Here is a 10,024-nt window from a genome sequence, read left to right on the forward strand (position 1 = left end):
CTGCTTTGTTTTCTTTTTCAATCACTGCTTAGCAACTATTACACTATCTGTCATTACTTAGTCAAGCTTTTATCATCATCATCATCATCATCATCATCATCATCATTATCATCAGCGCCTTTCCCACGCTCAAGGACACTTTACAATCAGACACAAAAGTAACAAAATACGTAATCAACAATGAATAAAACAGCACACACATGCAGAGTTCCCAAGGCAGACTCAGGGGATAAAATCACTTAGCCAGCCCAAAAAGCATCCCTAGCTCCGGAGGAAGGTCTCAGTTAGCCTGGGGGGGCTTACAAACTATGGTGTAGCGGGCGGTCACATAGTTGCAAGGTCCAGGCAGTCCCACAGCTGCAGTGCGGCCTCATCAAAGCAGCCGGTCCAGGCAGACACGTACCTGCAATATAGGGTCAAACAGCCGAACGGTCCAGACGGCCTCATAGCCGCAATACAGAGTCAGTCAAGGGCCCAGTCCAGCCTGCATTAGAGATGTGATGTAGCAACGGCCAGACCAATAAGCCTCAGAGCCATGGGTAGAAAATGGTAGTGAACCATTTCTACCCATGGGTAGAAGCCATGGGTAGTGGCACTCCCGGCCACTATCTCAGTGGATGCGAAGGCAAAACCCTCAACCAGCGGGGAAACAACAAAACATACAAACAACACAAAACAAAACAAAACATAAAGTGATGTAAAGCGACAGCCACACTGTGCCAAACGTTTGTGCCCAACTACAACTGTTATTAGGTTATTACGTTTGGTAATAAATGTGTTAATGTAATTCGTTGCATTCATGTGGAACCCTTGTCTTAAAAAAGTGAGGCAGGTAAGAGGCAGGTGGAGGGCATACACGCTGTATTTGGGTGCTGCTACACCTGTACCTGTCGTAGTACAATCATATTTATAAAACAGATCGTTCCGGTCCTGAAATCTGATTGGCTGAGCCGCGTTCGAAGCTGTTGTAAAATCCACGATATACCACGGCTCTGACCGCCTCACAGCAACTGAACTCTGTATCACTGCGCTACGGCACAAAAAACCCTTCTGCTGTTAATGGATTAATCTTTGACTCTAATGCTGATCACACGGAGCACCGAGTGCACTGATGAAGTAAGAACCTGTTAGTTTAAACTGAGGGGCTGATAACTTATTTTCTTAACTAGAACTGGGCTGGTCAGCTAGCCAACAGGCTAAAAGAGAGCAAACAGGCTAACCAGCTCCATCATTATTAATATCACAGGCTTGAATTAAAGTACTTATGATATGATTTACTGAAAAACAGCACTATAAAAGTCTAAAGAACGTCACCTGAATGTCCGTGTTCCAGTCAGAAGTCGCATCAAACCCAGGTCCCCAAACGGCTCCGTACTCCTTGGCTAAATCCTGAGCTGTTTAACATTAAGTTTAAAAATTCTAGCTTCTGCTGTTTAATAGTGACTGCCTGTCGAGTCTGAATGTGGATGAATCCCAAATGACCATTTTTAGTGATATTTTGCTCTGTTGGGCTGCAGGAGTCAGTATTTAAACTCCTACGTAGTGCACTATGTAGGGTGCAGGGAGCCGTTTGAGATTCAGCCCCAGCCTGAGAAAAGTGGCGTCGTCAGACTGGCAGACGACTCGGGGTGGTGATTTAGTGACCAAAAAGTTCTTATAAACTGAAAGTATTTTGCATTAAACAGTGCTGTTATCATATGTTCACTGTTACATGAGTTACATGCAGTTTACAGTGATTGGTGACCGAACGTTTTGTTCCTCATTCAGCGGTCAGTGGTTGCTTAGCAACAATACCATACTCTAAAGGAACTACGTTTCTTGGCGGAATACTTGTTTATGTCGGTTATTATTAATAATAACATTGTGCTATTTTATGTTGGCCGCCGTTTTATTAAAGCAATAAGCCGCTCGAGGCAGTAGGTGCTACGATTTTATCATGCGGAAGGGAGTTTTACTCCACTTCACGTCGTGCCAAAGAACAGCCTTCCCTGTGGTAAAATCACAGTAACCCACGGCCTCTCGTGGCTTATTGCTCTAATGTCTCATTGAGCTTCATCCATGATTCATTTTATTTAAATAGGCAAAAGTCAGAAAAATTACTTCATTAAAAAGCAGCAATGATGTTTATATATGGCAAATGGGAAATAGTAGAAATGTGCTTTTCATGTGTTCATTTATCCCACATAGTTTGAGCTTCAGGTACTTTTTTAATGCACATAAAAATTGACCAAAGAATCAGTTTATTAAGAAATCAGAATATAAACGTTTATGATCGGCGCACCTCCAAATTCAAAACGCTTTTTTTTTATCCAGGGAGTTTTGGCACTGAACCATTCAAAATCTGCTGGCTGAGTGCTTTTCCAGCTCATGAGAGCATCTCCTTATCACCTCATAAAGCAAACTCCGCAAACTTGCAGCACATTTTTACCAGCTGTTACTCATGAGCTCTTCCAGTAAAACTGCTAATACGATGTTTAACAAAACTCACCACCATAGAACGCCCAATGAAGGCTGTGCTGTGGTAGCTACAGCTATACATGAGACTGTAATACATACAAACACAAAAGACACTGTAAATGACCAAAAGTATCCACACTGTCCTTCTCATGAGTGAACTCAGACACTTTAAGGTCACCCATGGCTGACACAGCTTGTATAATCTCCATAGAAAAGCACTGACCAATAGAATGGGGCACTCTGGAGCAGCTGCACATCAGCCTGAGGTCACCATGCCCAATGCCAAGTGTGGGCTAGAGGGGTATAAAGCCCCCCCCCCAGCACTGGGCTGTGGAGCAGTGGAACTGTGTTCTCTGGAGTGATGGAGCTCCATCCAATACCTTTGGGATGATTACTGATCCAGAACTGACCATCCAACATCAGTACCTGACCTCACTAATGCTCAATCAAATCCTCACAGCAATGTTCCAACATCTAGAAGCCTTTCCAGAAGAGTAGAGGCTGTTACTGCAGCACAAACTCACAATCAATACCCTTCATTTCATAAGAAGCGCTGGCGTCTACAGACTTTTGGACACACAGTACTGTGTCAATAGCTGCTGCAATGAAAGCAGAATGCTGCCCTCTACTGGGAATACTGTGCAGTTACACATGAAATCAGCAGCTGGCTGTGTTTATCAGCATGTGATCTGTTCTATTGATGTGCTATGTTGGCGGATTAGGTCTGATAAAGGCAATGTGTAGTCGAGAAAGAGAGAGATAGAGAGACAGAGAGAGAGAGAGAGAGAGAGAGAGAGAGAGAGAGAGGGAGAGAGAGAGAGAGAGAGGGAGACAGGCAGTGTTACCGAACGCTGTCTATGGCTCTGAAAGACGAAGAGCAGGAGAGTTTATGGTTTGAATATTCCTGAAAAAAAAAAAAGAAAATTAACTTCTACAACACATGCCAGAGTCTCTCCGGGCAGGAGGCCAAGAACAAGCACAGGAAAAGAGAGAGGGAGAGGAGGAGAGGAGGGGAAGAGAGAGAAGGGGAGGGAGGGGAGTGTAGCTTTGGGGGTTTGTTAGAACTCTGAAACAGATGCACAGATCATTTAACTATTGCATCACTGAACCTGCAGTCCATCATCAAAGCTCTAGAACATGAAGAACCCGCAGAGGAGCCATCTCAGTCACTTCTGTTTACGGTGGACGTTGTGCAGATTCACGGCCTAAAGAGACTTTAACCCGTGTGTGGTGTTCAGGTCTGCGGGACCCATTTTCAATGTTTACCAAAATAAAAAATGAGGATTTATTATTATTTCAGCCTCAGATTCTTGGTCTTTGCTCATTTTTGTGAAGAACATATAAAATAACCCATTTTCAGTGTCTTCACTCTGTTCACCCCCCACACATTTATACTACACATGTGGTGTTGGGTGAACCTGCAGGGAGTAAAAGTGTGGAAGTGCTGTGTCCTTCACTCTGTTCTCCTCCTACATGGCCTGCCGTTAGTGTGTGTAGTGTGTGTGTGTTTGAGGGTGGACAACATGGACAGGCTGCTGACTGGCTACAGCTGCTAAAGGAAGTTTTTTATTATAAATATTTAGTTTTTTTGCTAAATCAAAGTGCTTTATACGGGAATATGAGTAAAACATTGGAAAATACAACTTTACACACTCTAATAAGATGACATGACAAACCTCCTCACTGTACATACTGGAACATAATGCTTATTTACACATCTGTACAGATGTTCATATCATCCTGTCATACACTGTATACAGTAGTTATCATATATTATTATATATACTCTCAGACCAGCATTTATACAGACATTCATATCTACTCTCTTAAGAAACGTGGTTCTTCAAGGGTTCTTTAGTAAAGAAAATGGTTCTATATAGAGCCATGAACACAAAGAACCCTTTGCATGATTAAAGGTTCTTTGCATCATGAAAGCGTTCTTCAGACTGATGAAACATGAATGTGCTTTGGGTGGTTCTACATAAAACCTTTTTTAAAATGGTTCTATATAGCACCCAAAAGGATTCTTCTTTTGTTACAAGCTTGACATCATAACAATAGAAGAACCCTTTTGGGTGCTGTATAGAAACATTTTCAAAAAGGTTCTACAAAGAACCATCTACACAGATCATTTAACTATGGCATCACCGAACCTGCACTCCATCATCAGAGATCTAAAACATGAAGAACCCAGAGAGGAGCCTATATAGAACCATTTTTTTTTATTAAGGAACCGTTAAAGGTTATTTAAACAATAAATTAATTTGGATTTAAAAACACACTTTGAGCTTGCACTCCTACTATCATTCCTACTGTTCTTTGGAATGTTGGAATGTTATTCCAGAAGTAAGAAACAGTGAGTTGTTTCTTGGTAAGCTGTGTGCTATAATAATAATAATAATAATAATAATAATAATAATAATTACAGCTGATAACTCTGCACCCAGTTTTACTTGTGCATGTACTGACAGGTGTAAAGCATAGTGGTTAAGACCACAACGCCACACATAGAAGAAGGTTCACCAGTCCGGGCAGGGACACTACAGCTACACCCAGTGGTCAAGTTCTTAAAAAAAGGGAAAAAAGAAGGGAAAAAAGTACTCATGTGTATATATATACATATATACACAGAGAGGTAAAGGAAGGCTGTGGTGTGGTGGTCACTCATTGTCCAGGAGTGTGTGACACTCGTACACATTTCTGTCTGAAGTGGACGCTGATGGACCCTCTACTAATATAATCAATAATTTACCCTTATCTCCCAGCATCCTGAAGCTGTTTATCTGTTTTCCAAATTGATTAAAATATTTATTTCTGATTTATATTTTAGGCAGTTTATTTGGGAGTGCACTTCTGTCTCCACCTCACCTGTCCTGCAGTGACCACACACTCTCTCCTTCTTCACTTGTCCACTTTCAGGCTCTGAGCTGTTATGTGGTTTCTGGTAAAATGCACAGCTACGCATCTCGTTTGGAAGCCAGGCCCTCTAGATTTCTGACCATAACAGACAAAAACGTTCTCAGACACCAATACAACTATAACGATGTGTAAAGCTGTGATGTGCAGAGATGCTGTGTTTTGCTTTCTTGTGGCTTAAATAAGTGAAAGAGACAGATGAAGCTCTCCTGAGATCAGGGGTGTCAAACTCTACCACTAAAGGAGCCGTATTAAAAGATCTCAACAAATCCGCCGGCCAGCTGTGTTTCACTTTATTTTTACTCAACATTTTGCCGGGCTATTGTTTATTCAAAATATGCCAAAAAAATAGGCGCTGAATACTTGAACGATTCACAAGTAATTTTAATTAAAAACGAGTTGTTTTGTATGAAACCATAGGCTACATTAGCTGCAGATCACTGTTAAACCTCTTTAGATGCCCCCAGTGTACAGTAGCGTTTTTAAAACTGCCCATTCGCTTAAACCAGACACTTTTTTATTCATTTTTTTTTTGTGGTGCTGTCCCATAGATTGGGCGGAAGGCAGGATACACCCTGGACGGGTCGCCAGTCCATCGCAGGGCAGACAGACAGACATATACATTCACACACACATTCACACCTAGGGGCAATTCAGCACGTCCAATCAGCCTGACTGCATGTCTTTGGACTGTGGGAGGAAACCGGAGTACCCGGAGGACGACCTAGACCCAGAAGGATAAGCGGTTTAGATAATGAGTGTGTGTGTGTGTGTCCCGTAGATCGTTGTTGGGGAGGGGGTGAGAGCACACGTTACATTGCAGTGCATGCTGGGAACTGTAGTGCAGCTCATGGTGAAATGGGCTAAAATGAATAGAAAATTAAAATAATACTGTGGGCTGAATCGGATTCACGGGCCTTGTGTTTGAAATTTGGGCCTTAGATCGTCACAGATCTTCTTTATGAGGCTGCGTGCTGCTGTCAGTCACACAAAAAGGGCATAGAAATTTTTTTTTTTCTAAACTGACCGGTAAACACAGCCATAGCGCGCTCCGCTGTTTCTGCTGCACTGCAGAAAATGGAGTCTTTCTTTCTACTGTTATTTTGTGTTTTAAATTGTGCTACTGTGTTATTTTCCATTTTTTATGTGTTTTGTTTTCTCTTAGTTTCTTTATATTTTTCTTTTATTTTTTACTCACGTTTTTAGGGCAACATGGTGGCCCAGTGGGTAGCCGGGCGACCAGGGTCCTTTCTGTGTGCATGTTGTCCCCGTGTCTGTGTGGGTTTCCTCCGGGTTCTCCGGTTTCCTCGCACAGTCCAAAGACATGCGGTCAGGCCAATTGGACACACTAAATTGCCCTAGATGTGATTGTGAGTGTAAATGTATATGCCTGTCTGTCTGCCCTACGATGGACTGGCAGCCTGTCCAGGGTGTATCTTGCCTTCGGCCTAATGACCGCTGGGATAGGCTCCAGCACCCCTGTGACCCAGAAGGATAAGCAGCTTAGAAGGTGTGTGTCTGTGTGTGTGTTTTGTATGACTTGCTTTGTTGATTGTTATTGCACTAGTTTGTACTGTATGTACCCTCAGGAAGAATAGCGGCTATCGTGAGAGCAGCTAATGGGGGTCCTAAAAAAGAAAAAAAATCTCGTTAGGAGTGATTATCTTAAATTAAGCTTAAATTAAGTGAATATGTGTAATTTGTACTGTAAAATGCATTTCTCATTTGCTGTAAGCTTAGAAGATTATTTATTTCTAAATGTTTTGACTCGTTTTAAGTGATTTTAAATGATCTCACTACAGGAGGTGATTTTGCACATTTCAAGCACATTTCTTAAAATAAGCGAAATAATCTGAGATTGTTTCACTTTAAACGTGTAAAAGCATCCAGAAATAAGTTAAATAATCTCATAATAAGATTACAGTAATCTGAAAATGAGACTGTTCCCAGTCCTTCTAATAAACTGTCAGATATGCCAATGCCAGCCAGATCAGCTAACGTTAGCACTATGCGAACTATGACAGCAGTAAAATATGCTAATGAGGGTCCTGGAGGAGGAGCTGGGGGTTCAAAAGTGGCACTCTAATGTGTACAATTATGCATCTTCATAAATATTCAAATTCTAAATGAGTGTAAATGTTTAGAGATGCATATGTGTCATGTTTAGTAGTTTCTTGTGCATAAACATAATACATAAAAACACCTAACAATTTATGGTCATAATTATCACTTCAAGGGTGCATTAATAACTGAATAATAAGCTGTTATTAATGTTAAGATATCTGCCCAGTTAAACAGTTAAATCGATCATTTTGTAGTAAGCTCTGCAGAAAACCTTGAAAAAAGTTTTTTTTATTGTTTTCTTGGTTGATTTATGATTTTTATTGTCATTATTACTATTATTGTTGCTGTCAATTATTTGATATTTGATTTTTATTACATTACTATTTCATTATTACTGTTACTTTCTTAGTACTGTTTTCCATGTTATCTTCTTACCCTACTTAGTTGTTTTATTTTTTATTATTACTCATCTGCTTATGTTTTGATTTGTTAATCTTTTTTATTTTAAAGTTTATTTTATTTTTATTTGTACTGCTTTAATAATCATTTCTTTGTTATATTTCTACTATCATAAATTTATATTTACTCTTTTCATTGCCTTGTTTTTTTTTGTATGATGCTCAGCTACATTGTAAACAAGGCTCACCCTCAATGTACTGGAGTAGAAATAAAGGCTGATTGATTGATTAATTGATCGATTGACTGATTGATTGATTGATTGATTGATTGATCTAAAACCAGCAGAGAAGACTGATCTTCAGCTCCCAGCATTAGTTCTGCTTCAGCACCAGCAAAACTGATTCCATGACTGTAAACTGCTTGTTTAGTGTTCATTGTTTTTGTGGTGTCATCAAAACAAGCACATTTACATATATCCGCCTGTTCAGCCTACAGCCCTTTAGCCCCGCCCACTCACACTGAAGTTATAAGGAGTGTTTCAGCCTGGACTGTGTATTAATCGTCTGAAATGTCCAGGGCCCACCAGCAGGCCCAAAGCTTTATTACACACTTCTATAACCTAGGAATAGCTCAGCCAGTTTACATTGAAGTCCTTGTAGTTACTGAATAATAAGCCTTAGTATGTAATAAGAGATTTTAAGGGGTTAAACAAGCCGCAGTAGAGAACAGCCAATCACAACAGAGCTCATTTACATATACGAGTCTTAAAGGCACAGCCTGTTTAACTGTAAGGGATAAAGCGAGGTCTGGAAAAAGGTTATTTAAACACGAATTATGACTGTTTTTTGTACATAAACCAACAAAATGTTAAAAAGTTGATCACAGGGGAAAAATACTAGAAAAAGTGTGAGGTAGGGAACAATCTCAAAACTAGAAAAACTTATAGCCCAAGACTGGAGTTGGTAACTCCATGCTGTCAGACAGGCAAACTGGCTTAGTACCAATTTCTAAAAAAACAATGTGTAATTAAACCTTTACGATGTAGCTTCACTCCACTCTGTACGTTTTCTTTGGGCACTATTTTGCCTTATAGCTTCCTGCAGGTACCCCTCCGCCTAGAAATGTCTTCAAGCGTCACCAGGCAGCGCATTCATAACAATTTCACATAGGAACGGTTCTGTAAAGGTGTTTTCTGTTTAGAGGTGGATGTCTGGTTCCTATCACCACACTGTGAGCAGTTCTGACTCGGTAAGTTTCTCTAGAACAGAGCGTTTCACACCAAACCACCCTGAATGAGTCGGCTTGCATCTTTACCATTTAATTATGCAGATTTTTTTTTTAAATGGTGGAATTCCTCTTTAAGATGTAAACAGAGTCTGAGACACTGTTTTACAATAACCTTGAGAAGGTTTTGGCCTTAAAAGCTATTCATGGTGGAGGGATACATGCAGGGTGTTGTCCCCAGTAGGTTCACTGGTGGTTTCGGATAGTAAATAAAGTGTCTATGTTTGTGTTGTAGTCATGGCGACCCCTGGTTCCCATCACCACCACTGTAAAGACATCTGAACCATTTCACACCAAACCACTCTGAATCACTCTGTTTACATCTCACACACTGAATTACGCAGAAATTTTGGAAAACTGGTGAAATTAACCTTTAACCCTTTGCTTATGAGGAAAAGTTGAAAATTTGGTGGCATTCCCCTTCAACCATGTATGGACTCTATAATGCGGGCAGAATTCCTTTGTAAACACAGAAGGAAATGAGGTGAGAGAGAGAGAGAGAGAGAGAGAGAGAGAGAGAGAGAGAGAGAGAGAGAAAGAGACAGAGAGAGACACAGAGACAAAAGGAGAGAGATACAGAGAGAGACAGGGACAGGGAGAGATACAGAAAGAGAGAGAGAGATACCGACAGATAGAGAGAGATACAGAGAGAGAGATGCAGACAGAGAAAACAAATAGAAAGAGAGATAGAAAGACAGGGACAGAGAGAGACAGGCAGAGAGAAACAGAGGTAGAGAGAGATGCAGAGAGAAAACAAATAGAGACAGACAGACAGAGGGAGAGAGATACAGAGAGAGAGACAGAAAGCGAGAGAGATAGACAGATAGTGAAAGAGAGAGATACAGAAAGAGAGATGCAGAGAGTAAACAAATAGAGAGACAGAGAGAGATAGACAGAGAGAGAG

This window comes from Colossoma macropomum, unplaced genomic scaffold (genome assembly GCF_904425465.1).
Source record: "Colossoma macropomum unplaced genomic scaffold, Colossoma_macropomum, whole genome shotgun sequence".
NCBI classification, from domain to species: domain Eukaryota; kingdom Metazoa; phylum Chordata; class Actinopteri; order Characiformes; family Serrasalmidae; genus Colossoma; species Colossoma macropomum.